This window comes from Armigeres subalbatus, chromosome 1, assembly GCF_024139115.2.
Source record: "Armigeres subalbatus isolate Guangzhou_Male chromosome 1, GZ_Asu_2, whole genome shotgun sequence".
NCBI lineage: Eukaryota > Metazoa > Arthropoda > Insecta > Diptera > Culicidae > Armigeres > Armigeres subalbatus.
Genome location: NC_085139.1, coordinates 70,142,244 through 70,158,783, shown reverse-complemented (window position 1 = coordinate 70,158,783; position 16,540 = coordinate 70,142,244). Strand labels below are relative to the sequence as shown.

General features: G+C 44.8%; 1 protein-coding gene and 1 pseudogene across 5 annotated transcripts in view; one reads left to right on the top strand and one right to left on the bottom strand.

Annotated features, from left to right (window-relative positions):
• Positions 1-16,540, top strand: part of LOC134227019 (guanosine-3',5'-bis(diphosphate) 3'-pyrophosphohydrolase MESH1) — a 78,508-nt gene that overhangs the window by 51,287 nt on the left and 10,681 nt on the right. The window lies entirely within an intron of this gene.
• LOC134217166 (probable phosphoserine aminotransferase) lies at positions 13,551-15,453 on the bottom strand (annotated as a pseudogene).

The following is a 16,540-nucleotide window of genomic DNA, read 5'->3' as shown; positions in this document are numbered from 1 at the left end:
CAGATTTCGTTTCCGCCCCTACGTAGAGTGTGGCCGACCCAGCCCCACTTCCGATCCCGAATTTCTGTTGTTATCGGCCTCTGGTGACAACGACGATGGAGCTCGTTGTTTGAGATCCAGTTGTGAGGCCACCAGGCCCGAATTATATACCGCAGGCATCTGTTAATGAACACCTGCAGCCGTTGAGTGTTCTCCACTGATACACACCATGTTTCGCTAGCGTATAACAGCACAGATTTCACGTTAGAGTTGAAAATTCGTATTTTGGTGCGTTCACTTATCTGCCTGTTTTTCCAGATATTTCTTAAACTCGCAAAGGCAGCCCTTGCTTTCTTGATCCGTGCGCCTATGTCGATCTTGGTACCGCCTTCTGACGCCATTTGGCTACCAAGATATTGGAAGCTTTCAACATTCTCCACTGGTTGCCCGGCTACTGTGAAACTGGAAGGAGTCACCGTGTTTACATCCAACGATTTGGTTTTGTTGACGTTGATGACTAAACCTGCCGAGGAGGAGCGATCGGCAAGGTCGTTGAGCTTACTCTGCATATCAGAGCGCCGTTGCGCGAGTAGTGCAACGTCGTCCGCCAATTCGAAGTCGTTTAGGTGCTCCATGGTTATAGGCTGCCATAACAGCCCGCGGTTTGGTTCACGGTCAATCGCATCTACCAGAATCTCATCGATTACGATGAGGAACAGTAACGGTAATAGAATACATCCTTGCCTCACACCAGCTACGACCCGGATAGGGTCGGACAGGACCCCATTGTGCAGCACTCTACACGAAAAGGCCTCGTACTGTGCTTCGATGAGGCTGATGATTTTCTCAGGAACCCCCTTGCGTCTCAGGGCGCCCCACATATTCTCGTGAATGAGACGGTCGAAAGCTTTTTCGTAGTCAATGAATACCAAGTAAAGGGACTCTTGGAATTCGTTGACCTGCTCCAAAATGATGCGGAGCGTGACAATATGGTCCACACAGGATCTTCCGGCACGGAATCCGGCTTGCTGCCGCCGGAGAGTCGCATCGATCTTCTCCTGAATCCGGGCTAGGATAATTTTGCACAGAACTTTGAGAACGGTACACAGCAACATAATGCCTCGCCAGTTATCGCATACAGTCAGGGCACCCTTTTGGGCACCTTCACTAAGATACCTTGCATCCAGTCGACCGGGAAAGTTGCGGTGTCCCAGATATTACGAAATAAACGATGCAGTAGTTGAGCGGATGTCATGGGGTCAGCTTTGAGCATCTCGGCTGATATGCGGTCGACCCCTGGGGCTTTATTCGATTTCATGCTTTGGATGGCTGTTTGAATCTCTAGCAGTGATGGAGCTTCGGTATTGACACGTGTTATACGTCGGATCCTAGGCAGATCATGCCGAGGTGGTGATGGCCTGGTTGGCACTTGAAAAAGTTGTTCGAAGTGCTCGAACCAGCGTTTCAGCTGGTCAGTTGGGTCGGTCAATAACTGATCATTCGCGTCTTTCACAGGCATCGTTGCATTCATCTTCGCCCCGCTTAAGCGTCGTGAGATATCGTAGAGGAGGCGAATGTCCCCGGTTGCGGCGGCTCTCTCCTTCGTCGGCCAGAGAGTCTGCCCACGCTCGCTTGTCCCGTCGACATGAGCGTTTTACTTCCTTCTCAAGAGCCGTGTATCGTTGACGGGCTAAGACTTTGGCTCCTCTGGTTTTCGATCGCTCTATCGCGGCTTTGGCTTCTCTTCGCTCCTCTATCTTCCTCCAGGTCTCATCGGTGATCCATTGTTTTATCTGGGTGCGTAGTTCGCCCAGATTGTTCTCGCTGGTGGCGTTGAAGGCATTCTTGATGGCGGTCCATTGGTCTTCCACGCTGCCACCTTCCGGAATATCTGCAGCACGCGTCTCCAGTTCTTCAACGAAGGACCGTTTCACCGTGGCATCTTCCAGTCGGCGTGTGTTGAATCGTCGTCCAACTCTTTCCTCCTGCCGACGAATCCGCGCAATGCGCAGGCGTATTTCGCCGATGAGGAGGTGATGATCAGACGCGATATCGGCACTACGTTTATTCCGTACATCAAGAAGGCTCCGTTTCCATTTTCGGCTGATGCAGATGTGGTCGATTTGATTTTCTGTAAAGCCGTCACGGGAGACCCACGTGACCTTGTGAACCGGTCGATGAGGGAAGAGCGATCCCCGATCACCATGTCGTTATTACCACAAAATTCTGCGAACAGCTCTCCGTTTTCGCTCATTTCTCCGAGACCATGGCGTCCCATAATGCGCTCATGGTTCGAGTTGTCGGATCCGATCTTCGCATTGAAGTCGCCCAAACAGATCTTGATATCACCCTTCGGAATTCTATCTACGACGGCATTGAGTTGACTGTAGAAGTTCTCTTTGTCTTGCAGATCGGCAGCATCGGTTGGCGCATAACATTGGATTATAGTAAGGTTTCGGACCCGTGTTCTAAATCTGGCAACGATTATCCTTTCACTTATAGGTTCCCACTTCATAAGCGCAGAGTGTGCCTGAGCGCTTAGTAGGAAGCCAACTCCGCGATGCCGGGGAGCGTGTTCACCTCGTAAACCAGAGTATAGCAGAACTTATCCCGACGGCGTTCTGTGTTCTCCAAAGTTTGGCCAACGGACTTCACTCAGTCCCAGGATCTCAAGCTTCATGCGGCGTGCCTCATTGGCAAGTTGTGCCAATTTACCCTGCTGGGCTAGGGTTAAAACGTTCCATGTTCCTATTCGTGTCCGTTGTTTCGCGCTAAGAGTCGTCGCCGTAAAATCAGTCCGTATTCTTTCATTATCGGATTCTCGAACAAATTGATGTTTCGGGAACAGTAGGTTGTTGGCCCAAGGTTCCCTATCCACCGGGATGGGGCTGCCATCTTAGGTATAGCTTCCGGGGAATAGCATTTCATACTCAACCGCTGGATGCCAGAACAGACGCTGTTGGAGCCGCACCTCCTTGGTGGACAGACGCTCGATCAGTCGGGTCAAATTTGTTTAAAGTCCCACCCAACACCAGGACTAGGCTAGTGCGCTTTGAGCGGCACACGGTCGCTTTGATAGGGCCTGCTTGGGGACACATGCAGCTTTTTATAGAAGTTCAACAGAGCCCACTGTCGAACCCCACCACATCCTAGGCAGACCCCACTTATCTGCTTTTGTTTGATATGGTTGAGTGCAATTTTACACGTCGTTGAACTTTCAAAATTATTTGCGGTGGACCTTAAGGTGTAATTCTAATTTTTGTCTTAAGAGAAACCACACGTTTTCAATCATTTCTGTGAGCATCAGGTTCTTTGAAGGAAGCACCACATTGGCTCCGTTGAAAAGTTTTGCAGCTAAGGTTAGAATCAAACCAACATAATGGAATTTAATGCTTTTCAAGTTTAATGTCATGCTCAACACAAACCGGGAAATTTTGGCCAAATTTATCGAGAAAACCGGGAAAAAAGCAGGAAGGACGAGCTCGGTGATCTTCTGCCTTGTAAACTAAAGGTCGTGGATTCAATTCCAGGCTCGTCTCTTACCTACTTTGTATTTCTAACTTAGTTCTTTCTGGGTTTCACGTTCTACCAAAACGGTTCCTACTGTTATAACCACCCACACTAACACTTCCAAAACCTCCCGTGACACCTATGAGAGGTCGTAGAGTTCTCTGCATCTTTCTTAAGTAGATGTCCTACTAATCATCCTTCCCCTTCCTCTGCATTCGCAAGGACGTGATCAGATCAGATCTCGATTATTGGAGAGTGCATTGCTTACATCTAAGAGATAGTGATTAGTCCCTAATAAATATCTGTGGTAACGGATGAAAATGAATCTACTCTCATACAATAGTCCAGGCTCTTACCACTTACGAATTTGAGCGAATGAATCGCCTACTTTCTGAGCGTGCTTACAGCGACACAATAGGAGTTAACTTTCGGAAATCAGTATGGCGAAAGACATCTAAGCTTTAATATCTCGAAAATAAGCACCTCAATCAGAAAAATATTTCGTAGGCGTAGTAGCGAACACCGTCCTACATAACTGGTACCAAATAGTATTTCGTGAAAAGTTCCTACTGTTAAGAAAACCCGCGTTAGATATCTTTCGCCATACAAACTTCAGGTGGTTAACTCATGCTGGCTATTTTTGCATATTTTGCGCCTGGCTGCTGGCAGCGGCGTGTAGGAAACCAACCACTGTTTGTGATTCATTGCTCAATGCTAATGCTAATGCTAAAACCGCGAATAAAGCAGGAAATTTAAAATCGAATTTAAATGGCCACGCTGTCAAAAATCTTCCAGAAATGTTTTCAGTAATCCTCCAGGAATTCTTTTCCAGGAATTTCTTCGAAAGAAAATCCTTCTAAAATTCCTTCAGGAATTTCGTTGCAAATTCATTTCAAAATTCTTTTAAGAACTCCTCGGAAGTCCATTTAGAATTTCCTTCAAAAATCTCTCCTGAAATAGTTTTCGACGGAATTTCTGAAAGGATTTATAAAGGAACTCCTGAAGAATTATCAAAAATGTTCCGAAGGAATTTCCGAAAGAATTCCTAAAGGAATTTAAATAGATTTTTTGAAAAAGCTTCCGGAACTTATGAGAGAACTTCCGAAGGAACTCTTGAACGCGTGTTTGAAGGTTTTCTTTTTTGCGTAATCTAACGAGAAGACTCGGATACAGGGTGTAAAACGGAAATTTCGAAATTGAATTGGGGACTGTCACGAAATTAAACAAGATTTTAAACGTTCACGTTCACATAAAATTGGAGTTTCAAGTGAGAGTTCGATTGTATATTGAACCCAATGACTTCAACAATGTGGGCCCTCCTTAGCCGTGCGGAAAGACGCGTGGCTACAAAGCAAGACCATGCTGAGGGTGGCTGGGTTCGATTCCCGGTGCCGGTCTAGGCAATTTTCGGATTGGAAATTGTCTCGACTTCCCTGGGCATAAAAGTATCATCGTGCTAGCCTCATGATATACGAATGCAAAAATGATAACCTGGCTTAGAAACCTCGCAGTTAATAACTGTGGAAGTGCTTAATGAAGGCGGCTCTGTCCCAGTGTGGGGATGTAATGCCAATAAGAAGAAGAAGAAGAAAACTCCAACGTTTTAACAAAAATCTTGTCAACAGGGTTGCGAACCCTAGTGAATACTTTTAATTTCAAAGATGTAGCTTTGCAAACAAATCTGCTGAATTCACAATTCGTCTTCTCGACTCGACTGGGTTCATGGCCCTCAGGAATTTGTTAACAGGGTTCGACAGGTTTCAACTGTTGGTGTTCCATGTTCCGATCATCACGCTGTCGTGCTTCAAATAAGTATTCAACAGACGTACATTAAACCACATGGTCGGGGTTACTGGAAAATTAGCTCAAATATTTTATCTAATGCAGAAGTTAGCCATCGATTCAAGGCCGAGTATAAAAATTGAAAAGCAAATTTGTTTACATGGACCACAATTCTTGATGTAACTATGCTGTGAAAGCTAAAATTCGTAGGTTTTACGCAAACCAATCCTGGAAATCATATCAAGTTGATAACCAACCATACCAAAGATGGTTTATACGCAAGACTTCAATATTTAATACAAAAACAACATGAGGGTAAAAATAGCGCTGGACAGATCAACATGGTTAAACTGAACTTGATGAAAGTAGAAAACAAAAGGTTAGTTAATCTGAGTTCAAAAATAAATGACCGTTCACTTATCGAAGGTGAAGGTTTGAGTGTTATGCAAGTGTCCCAGCAGTTACATCGTACTGACCCAGTGTCGATGAGTAAAGTAGGAGAAAATAATCTTGAAACAGGAAGTATAACTATGTCAGAAGTTCATCAACATTTTTCCAAGTTGTTTAGTAAAAATATCGATAACTGTGTCAGAGAGAGAGAGAGAGAGTAGCAATCCTATCACATACGTTCAAAATCATCTAAACTCAGATAATGCTGCATTACTTAAGGAAGAAATACTTAGGGGCAAGCCAGAGTAAACGCGACGTGCGATGCGACGCGACGCGACAGTGCAATTTGACAGCCTGTTGATAATGATTGTTACTCTTTTATGCGTCTACTCTGGCGGGCACCTTAGTACACTAAAGCAATGCTCAAAAAAAATCTCCTGGCCCAGATGGGATTCCTTACGAATTTGATCTGGAACACTATGAAATTATAAAAACAGACCTCGGAAAACTTTATCAAACCAATCTTCCGGAAGAATTTTCAAAAGGAGTTATAACGGTGATACCAAAAAAAGGTAGAAAAAAAACTATTGATGATTACCGTCCTTTAAGTTTCCTTAACACGGATTACAAATGGTTTAAAAAGATTCTAGTCAATCGCATAAGGTACCCCGGGGCAAGTGGGCATTTCTGGATCCTCGTATGGAATCTGTTGGAACACCAAGGCTGAAAGATCATTAAAATTGCTAAACTTGCAGCTCATAGTGCCCTAACGGCTGTTTCTTGCTTTTAGTGGAAGAAACTGACGTACTTGCAACTATATAGCAGAGAAAAGAGATTTGAAAATCGTGACAAATCATATACTAATGTCAAATTGTTGGAACAAGGATATCCAACCCTGAATTGTCCGATCTATGATCGAAATCGCTATCGGAGTTCGGATCAAGAAAGATACAACATAAGTGGGCTGGAAATGGATAACATCCAACTTTGAAGTGGTCGGAATCAACATCGGAAGCAGGATGGCCATGTGGTGAAATTAGGCTATGACTGCCAAGGGGCAACTAACTAAACTTTCCACAGTATCCCAAAATACCAACAAATACTAGCGACAAACTACGTCGTATCTACGGTAAATTGATCAAAGAGCCCTGGTTGGGAAAGCATGGAACACAACGCCACCAGGTGGATACAGTCCACCCAGTTTTAGGCAACATATGATTTCAGTCTCCTTTAAATTCTTTAAAAAAACTGAAAAACTATTTCTAATACTGTTACTTGTTGAGCAACCTTTGGGACCCAAGTTTTAGGTTGATGGTATTAGAAACATAAAATTCGGTTTGAAAGATTTCTAGAATCTATGGAAGTTAGAAATCTGGTATTTCTTATACGGCGGAGCACTGTGTTTCATCAACTAACTTGACAAATGCTATTACAAACGAACTAGCAATTTTTACATTGTTTGACGAAAATCGTGGAGAAATATCAGGAAATACTATTGCAAGACAATGAGTAATATTATCGCAAAGTTTAGAGTTACTTACCCCTTGAGTTTTTCTGAATGAAATGAGCAAATTTGTCTTAAATCTATACCATCTTTACCCTTACCCCAACCCGATATAAGTAATTAGCGCAAAAGGTCTTTTACAATTTTGGTCAACACTTGTGGCAGTAATTGTGCCCGAAAATGGTAACAGCCCCTTGTAGACGGTTCCGAAAGGCTCAGAGAAACCGAAAGGGAAGTCAAAGTTAGGACCAAATCATTCGACTTGTTTATTTGAGATAGAAGAAAGATTAGATTTCTTGAAATATCTCCGCCATAGACCTTTGGACTTTATGGTCGGTTTGTTATTATTTGGTCATGTAACGAATAAAATTGTTCTGCTTCCCATACCGTAATTCTTGATTCCGGCGCCCCCTGAGGGCTGGCGCCCTTGGCGGGGGCCAACCCGGCCAACCGCACACTACGGCGCTGATTACAATATTAGTTGATATAAAAACAAGACACGCCAAATGCTGGGTAAAGCGTACCATTGGTACTTCGCGTACCTGAAGAAATAAAATAGACCCCATCTCGCGGTCCTTAGCCTCTTACCCAGTAACTTCTTCCCTACCTCCCCGTGGTGCTGGCCGGGATACGAGCAACCTTAGGGAAGATCGGGTAACCAACCCCGATGGGAACTATGGTCGTATGCTGACAGGGAAGGGGGGTTTTGCTCCTCTCCGGAGGTGCAAATGCTACTGAGCGTCTGTCTCCATGTTAGGAGTGGCTGATCATCGTCCCAGTGCTAGCAAGGGACTCTAAGTGAAGCTGTGCACCATGGTCCACCGGGAATAAGGAGGAATGGTCCTCTGGAAATTTAGGGGGTTTGGTGTCAGGCCCTGCAAACCAGCCTTTAGAAAAAACATACGCAGCTAACAATCAACAAGATAGTACGGACCGGAACCATCGGCGAAGACCACTGCGACGAAAAGGGAATACACGTGAACTTTCACCTACTCAGTGACTGAGTAAAATTGTATTGCCATCTCTTTTCTTCCCACGAAAATTTTACTCAATTTCCGTCAAAAGCAGGATTACTCATAGTTTTGAGTTGTCCTGCTTTTGACGGAAATTGAGTAAAATTTCCGTGGGATAGAAAGAGAGAGCAATACAATTTTACTCAGTCACTGAGTAGGTGAAAGTTAGCGTGTAGCGATTGGAAACTCGGTTCGTGGAACTGTAAATCTCTCAACTTCATCGGGAGCACACGCATACTCGCCGATGTGCTCAAGGACCGTGGATTCGGCATCGTAGCGCTGCAGGAGGTTTGTTGGAAGGGATCAATGGTGCGAACGTTTAGAGGTAATCATACCATCTACCAGAGCTGCGGCAACACACACGAGCTGGGAACAGCTTTCATAGTGATGGGCGATATGCAAAGGCGCGTGATCGGGTGGTGGCCGATCAATGAAAAAATGTGCAGGTTGAGGATCAAAGGCCGGTTCTTCAACTTCAGCATAATCAACGTCCATAGCCCACACATAGCCCCACGGAAGCACTGATGATGATAAGGACGGATTCTACGCGCAGCTGGAACGTGAGTACGACAGCTGCCCAAGCCACAACGTCAAAATCATCATAGGAGATTTGAACGCTCAGGTTGGCCAAGAGGAGGAGTTTAGACCGACTATTGGAAAGTTCAGCGCTCACCGGCTGACGAACGAAAACGGCCTACGACTAATTGATTTCGCCGCCTCCAAGATTATGGCCATTCGCAGCACCTACTTCCAACACAGCCTCCCGTATAGGTACACCTGGAGATCACCACTGCAGACTGAATCACAAATCGACCACGTTCTGATTGATGGACGGTACTTCTCCGACATTATCGACGTCAGGGCATATCGTGGCGCTAACATCGACTCTGACCACTATCTGGTGATGGTTAAACTGCGCCCAAAACTATCCGTCATCAACAATGTTCGGTACCGACAACCGCTGCGGTACGACCTAGAGCGACTGAAGCAACCTGATGTCGCCACTGCATACGCGCAGCATCTCGAGGCAGCGTTGCCGGAAGAGGGTGAGGTCGATGGGGCCCCTCTTGAGGACTGCTGGAATACAGTCAAAGCAGCCATTAACGACGCAGCGGAGAACAACGTCGGGTATATGGGTCGAAGTCGACGGAACGATTGGTTCGACGAAGAGTGCAGACAGATTCTGGAGGAGAAGGACGCAGCGTGGGCGGTCGCGCTGCAGCAAGGTGCCCGGCAGAACGTGGAACGTTATAGATGGAGACAGCAGACCCGCCTTTTTCAGGAGAAGAAACGCCGCCTGGAAGAAGCGGAGTGCGAGGAGATGGAACAGCTGTGCCGTTCTCAAGATACACGCAAGTTCTATCAGAAGCTTCCCGCAAAGGCTTCGTGCCGCGAGCCGAAATGTGCCGGGATAAGGATGGGAGCATCTTGACGGACGAACGTGTTGTGATCGAAAGGTGGAAGCAGCACTACGAGGAACATCTGAATGGCGCTGAGAGTACAGGCAGTGAAAGTCAAGGCAGCGGAGGAGATGACTACGTCAGTTCAGCGGACGATGGAAGCCAACCAGCCCCCACCTTGAGGGAAGTTAAGGATGCCATTCAACAGCTAAAGACCAATAAAGCAGCTGGTAAGGATGGTATCGGAGCTGAGCTCATCAAGATGGGCCCGGAAAAGCTAGCCACTTGCCTGCACAAATTGATAGTCAGAATCTGGGAAACTGAACAGCTACCGGAGGAGTGGAAGGAAGGGGTTATATGCCCCATCTACAAGAAAGGCGACAAGTTGGAGCGTGAGAACTTTCGAGCGATCACCATCCTTAATGCCGCCTACAAAGTGATATCCCAGATCATCTTCCGTCGTCTGTCACCATTAGTGAATGAGTTCGTGGGAAGTTATCAAGCCGGCTTCGTTGACGGCCGCTCGTCAACGGACCAGATCTTTACTGTACGGCAAATCCTTCAAAAATGCCGTGAATACCAGGTCCCAACGCACCATCTGTTGATTTTAAGGTGGCATACAACAGTATAGACCGCGTAGAGCTATGGGAAATTATGGACGAGAACAGCTTCCCTGGGAAGCTTACCAGACTGATCAAAGCAACGGTAGATGGTGTGCAAAATTGTGTGAAGATTTCGGGCGAACACTCCAGTTCGTTCGAATCGCTCCGGGGACTAAGACAAGGTGATGGACTTTCGTGCCTGTTGTTCAACATTGCGCTAGAAGGTGTCATGCGGAGAGCCGGGTGTAACAGCCGGGGTACGATTTTCAACAGATCCAATCAAGTTATTTGCTTCGCGGATGACATGGACATTGTCGGCCGAACATTTGCAAAGGTGGCAGAACTGTACACCCGCCTGAAACGTGAAGCAACAAAAGTTGGACTGGTGGTGAATGCGTCGAAGACAAAGTACATGCTTGTGGGCGGAACCGAGCGCGACAGGGCCCGCCTGGGAAGCAGTGTTACGATAGACGGGGATACCTTCGAGGTGGTCAAGGAATTCGTCTACCTCGGATCCTTGCTAACGGCTGACAACAACGTTAGTCGTGAAATACGAAGGCGCATCATCTGTGAAAGTCGGGCCTACTACGGGCTCCAGAAGAAAATGCGGTCGAAAAAGATTCGCCACCGCACCAAATGTGTCATGTACAGGACGCTTTTAAGACCGGTTGTCCTCTACGGACATGAAACATGAACAATGCTCGAGGAGGACTTGCAAGGACCATCTTTGGCGGTGTGCAAGAAGACGGTGTGTGGCGGCGAAGAATGAACCATGAGCTCGCCCAACTCTACGGCGAACCCAGTATCCAGAAGGTAGCTAAAGCCGGAAGGGTACGATGGGCAGGACATGTTGCAAGAATGCCGGACAGCAACCCTGCAAAGATGGTGTTCGCTTCCGATCCGGCAGGTACGAGACGGCGTGGAGCGCAGCGAGCGAGATGGGCAGACTAGGTGCAAAACGACTTGGCGAGCGTGGGGCGTATCCGAGGATGGAGAGATGCGGCCTCGAACCGTGTATTGTGGCGTCAAATTGTTGATTCAGTGTTATCTGTTTAGATGTAAACTAAATAAATGAAATGACCCACAAAAAATAAGATTTTTTTTTGTAATTATTCACTCTACGATAGTTTCAGTTGATGCATTATGGTATAAATATGATGTTAATTATAACTTATCATAAAATTTTGATTGAAACCCAATACCTATAGTGGAACAACTGTACGTAGCTCTGGAAGGTGCAATTCGAAGATCTTGTGTGCAAAAAAAAACAGGCACGTTCCCCTCAATTTAGGAGATTTGTGCCATCGCCTTTACTGGCCTTTCTCATCATTTACCTGATGGAAAAGGAAGTGAAAAGGGGAAAGGAAGAGGAAGTGAAGTTGGAAAGGAGAATGGAACAGATTTCCGGAGAAGGAGGATACAATCAATAATACATACATACGATGCATTTTGTAAAACGCAATGAAACGCGAAGCATAAAATATACTGGATAAATGAACCAATGCAAATGCATATGATATACCATTTATAGGAAAGCCAATTACACCCAGGTTTTTTTTTACACGGTTTGGTTTCGGTCGTTTAAGGCCTTCAGCGTCAATGAAGCAATGAGTTAACCCTACGAAAAAAAAACATAAAAAATCAAAGAAAATTCAGGGGGTATTTAAAAATATGTGAAAGTTCAGGTTAACCGAGAAATTAATGAATTCCAACCGCGTAAAAAAAACCTGGGTGTATATAGACTCACACGCATTAAACTAGAGATTAAAGAGAGGTGTCACATAAACACTGAGGACGTAACAATGGACGAACGTCCAAGTCGAAACACAGAGTACCCTGTGAAAAACGCATAATGCTAATCCATATAGGTGAAAAATTGTTGAAAAACTAAGTTAAACACATATTCATAACCCCACCCTTATTTAACCTTAAGTTGAGATTGAATAAGAGTAGCCGATTATCTCGGAGAAGCAAAAAGTCAACTACGCCATAGCTCCGGTTAGCCCAGCGAGGGCTAATTACTGTGAAGGAGGCCCTGGTGCTTCACAGGCTCCGTTTGCGGTTAGGCTCTTATTAAACCCCCCTAACCATTCATTCGTAGGCACGGTAAGCATAACGCATCACACCGAGAATTAGGGGTCACCTATATGGTGGACTTCTACCACTGGAACAGGCAATCCGTAAGCTCAAAATAATTTTCTTAACAATCCGTAATGTTATTCTTAGCCAGAAAACCAGCTGCCGACACCACACGGCTATCTAGGCTGTTCGTGGAGAGAAGTTGACATTGACTTTACGTCAATGATAGAATGTAGAATGTCGGACAGTAATCCGGTGAAAATGGTTCTCGACACTATTAGGCAAGTTACCCTAGTTGGGTTGATAAACTCAAATCTTTAGTGAATTGATCGATGGTCAGAATGAACCTGGTCGGATCAAGTGGGTTGGTTGATGGTGGAAATCGCCAACGGATAAACTCTGGAGTTTCTCTGTCGGTGGTCCAGGACCAATCTGGATCTGATTAAAAGTTTTAAGTTGTAACTGGGGTCTCCTGTGAACACGTAGTATATACCTAGACAGCGCATCGTTTTATCAATGATTGTCCCCAAAATTATGACCTTCAAGCACTAACCTTAGTTATTTTACCATTAATCTGGCTGATCTCGTTGCTAAACTTTTGTTCCAGCAGTCCTGGAGACGCGCTTCAGCAATGTCCTCTTCCACCGATTTGAGTTCCGTTCTGCTACTTACCAAATGCATCAACTTTGCAGCTGTCAAACACCGTAACCAACGTCGACTAGATTCAGACAAAACTCCATACATCAATCATCCGATCGGTAAGTTTGTTTTCTAAGTGAATATTCTATATCAATGTTAGTGCCGTATCCCCATGTTTTACATGTTCCAGGGGTTGCCCACATTCTGACGGCCGAGGGAGGTGTTACGGACTTCGAGGTCATTCAGGCCCATTCTACACGACACCGTGGAGGACACCGACACCACATTCGAAGAGTTAGAACATGAGTTTGGCATTCGTTGCGACTGCTGGTGGAAGAGGTAACGGACGATAATCGCTTCCCAAAGCCGAACGGAAGCTTGCAGATTGACCATGCCGCTGGTACCAGTCCGAAGAAGCTCGTAAGCTGGCGGATAAGATTTACAATTTGAAGCCTCCAGCGGTGTCGCCCGAGAGTTGGACCGAGCAGCGCTGTAGGGATTATTTGCCTGGGCCAAGAGGTCTGCAGCAGGGGGACACTCGCCGCTGGAGATTTTGGATGATATATTAAACAAGAGGACAGAATAATTGATTTTTTTTATTTAAATGATTGAGAAGATAAACTGTGTATGGATTTAGATTCGCCATGAGAGTCTAGCATGTATTTGTGAACACTTTCGTTTCTTCAACAGTGACGGCATTGAAGGATGCCCTAATACCACCACGGAGCGATGCGCTTTGAGTTGCTGCATTCCGAGACCTCTGCTCCTTTGAGGAACTCTTTCTCAAGTGTTTCGTTACCCGGCCCCACCGACCGGAATGGAACATTCATGCGCTGCGTCGTTACTCTCGACTGGGCAAGTAGAAATCTTTGGATGATGCAATACGTCGTAGATTGATTCGACTTGTCAGGAGGTTTTGTACATCTCTTCGACGCCACCGTGACGTTTGATCCAGGCGAACACCCGGCCGACAACTGGATCTGAAAAATAAGATATTGTAGTTCGAGTAAAACAATTTTATATCGAAATTCGAGTTTGTATTCTCTAAGCACCTACATAAAAAGTCGGTGTATTGTTATAGAGTTATCTGCTACAATCGAAAAATCCAGAATTGTGGGAGTTATTGGCATTTGGTATCCAATAAGGTCGTCTCTTACAATAACCAACGTAATACCCGCAGGACCGATATTCTTCTGAGCACAGGCAAAGATGACGCCGAATTTCTTAATATCGACTGGTCGAGACATGATGTTGGAGGACATGTCGACTACTAAGGGCACTCCATTCGTATCCGGAACTGTATCGAATTCAACACCCTCGATTGTTTCGTTATCACAGTAGTATACATACGAAGCGTTCGGGTCAAGATTCCATTCCTTTCGATTGGGAACACGTGTAAATTTATTCGGCTTGGCAACAACTTGATTAACCTTTCCGTATTTGGCAGCTTCTTTTGCTGCTTTCGCCGACCATGAACCGGTTACCACATAATCAGCGGAACCAGTTCGACCAATCAAGTTCATGGCAACCGCGGCGAACAGGCCGGTTCCTCCACCTTGCATTAGCAGAACTTTGTAATTGTCAGGAACCTTTAGTAGTTCCCGAGCCAAGTCAACCGTATCGTTGTGAAGTTTCTATGAAGAAGCTCCCGGTGGACATTTCCATTACACTCATCCCCTGGAACCTTGTTCCACAAGTTCTTTCTGGACTTCCAGCAGAACCTCACGTGGCAACTTGCCGGACCAGCTCGAAATTGATCACCATTGTGCACTAGAACCGCTTAATTAACTCTTTAATTATTTGCCAACGAGTGTGTATTACTATATTACGTACTGCAAAGTGACGACTGAATCCGATGAAGATTCATTTACAATGGTTGATTACCAACTTTAAATTTTGCGCTGAACTCGTTGTCGGCGACTGTCGTCGAGCTCGCTGCACTTGTAGTCGTGGATCTGGATCTAGTCCGACTCTGCGACAACACTACACACTACATTCACCGAGCTGACACGTAGAATGCAACTGTGTAAATCCTGCAGATTAAAGTAGGCGATCGCTGCTGCAATGTAATTGAATAATTACTTCGATTTGTTTTGCTCAAAGGAAGAATCAGACGATGTTCCCAAGGAGATGGTATTCAAAATTGAAGTGTGTCTTTGTTTAATGCTACAAAATTTTCCGATGATTCTTACTAAGCAGACAACGATCTTTGTTGTGAACAAGCCTTCAGTACAGAACATATAATGACTCAGTATATCAGGTCATTAACAGTACTTTCTGTTTATGAATCGTCGTTCTGCCTGGAATTATCTAATCGGTGTTAACAACAAAACATAAATCCAGATAGTGAGTAAAACTGGTTTGGTCAGGAAATATCAATTAGGCGTTCTTACTGGACATATGCGATCATACATTGTTCCTTTGCGTATCACTGTGGCGCTAATCAACTTAGCTTAGAGATCGCGTAAACAAGTGTGGCATGCGCATCAAACATTTGTGAAACACGTTACTACTTGTTCTACGCTGTTAGGATCGAATAGATCTTCCTGTTTCATTATGATATGAGAAACAATTATAGCTTTGTCTTTTTCTTTCCAAAAACCAAATCATTTTGTGCTGCGTTAAGTTCAAAATACAGAAATTGCGATGATGAAGCTAAAAATAAGCGGTTGAAAGATACAAACTCGTATTGACAATGAGTTCAATAAATGAAACATCGTTTGGATTGGTTTAATTAGGGCGCGAAATCGTTTTAAACATTTTTGCGGAAATGGAAGTTGAAAACTCGCCTGGAAACCTTGTGGGTACACATGTTTTCATCTACGATTCGTTATAACTGCTTTACGTACGAATGTATTTGCTTGTGATAGATGAGGCGTGTACAACTGATAGGGAACCAACCGGTCAAATGAGCAAAGCCAGCTAACAATATCGACATTATTGTTTCATAAGGGACTAAGTCACGAGCTTCCGATTGTTCCGATAGTTACTGTTTAACTTTAAACGGAAGTCTGGAAATAGGTTGAGTAATTTTCCATAAATCAGCAGAAGAATCCACTGTTTACGTTTGCGACGTAGACCTTTATGAATCAACAATACCGATATGTATTATCATTTGAGCAGCAACTCAAGTGTTTGCCATGTTCATTGAGGTATGTTTTGCATGGAAGATTATTTTGCCACAGAAGCAGTGATAAGCCGAAAGTGAAAGTAGGACATCCACATCGCTTTCCGACAAGGGTTCTTTTTTATTGAATACAAATAATCTTCTGATTATGCAAATAAATGTTGCAGAATTCGATGTCAACTTTTCTATACACGATGATGTACCTTCATGAGCGTAGCCGGGATTCAAAGCAGAGGGGGCAACTTTTAATCCTAATGCAGCCGAAGTGCCGTGTGCTTTTCAACTTTCAGTGGTGATATTTGAATGTATTTTTACAAGGGCGTAGGCAGAGGGGTGGCGTCGCTTCCCCTAAATGGTGGAAAATTTTAACAAGTACTTAAATGAATTCCCTTGGTTGAAGTTCAAAAGATTCCCAAAAACTTATTAGGGTATCCAAGAGTCATAATAATGAAAGTTCAAAACATCGAAACATTTCAGGCTCGAAATTCTCCTTGAAAGCAATACGTAACTTCTAG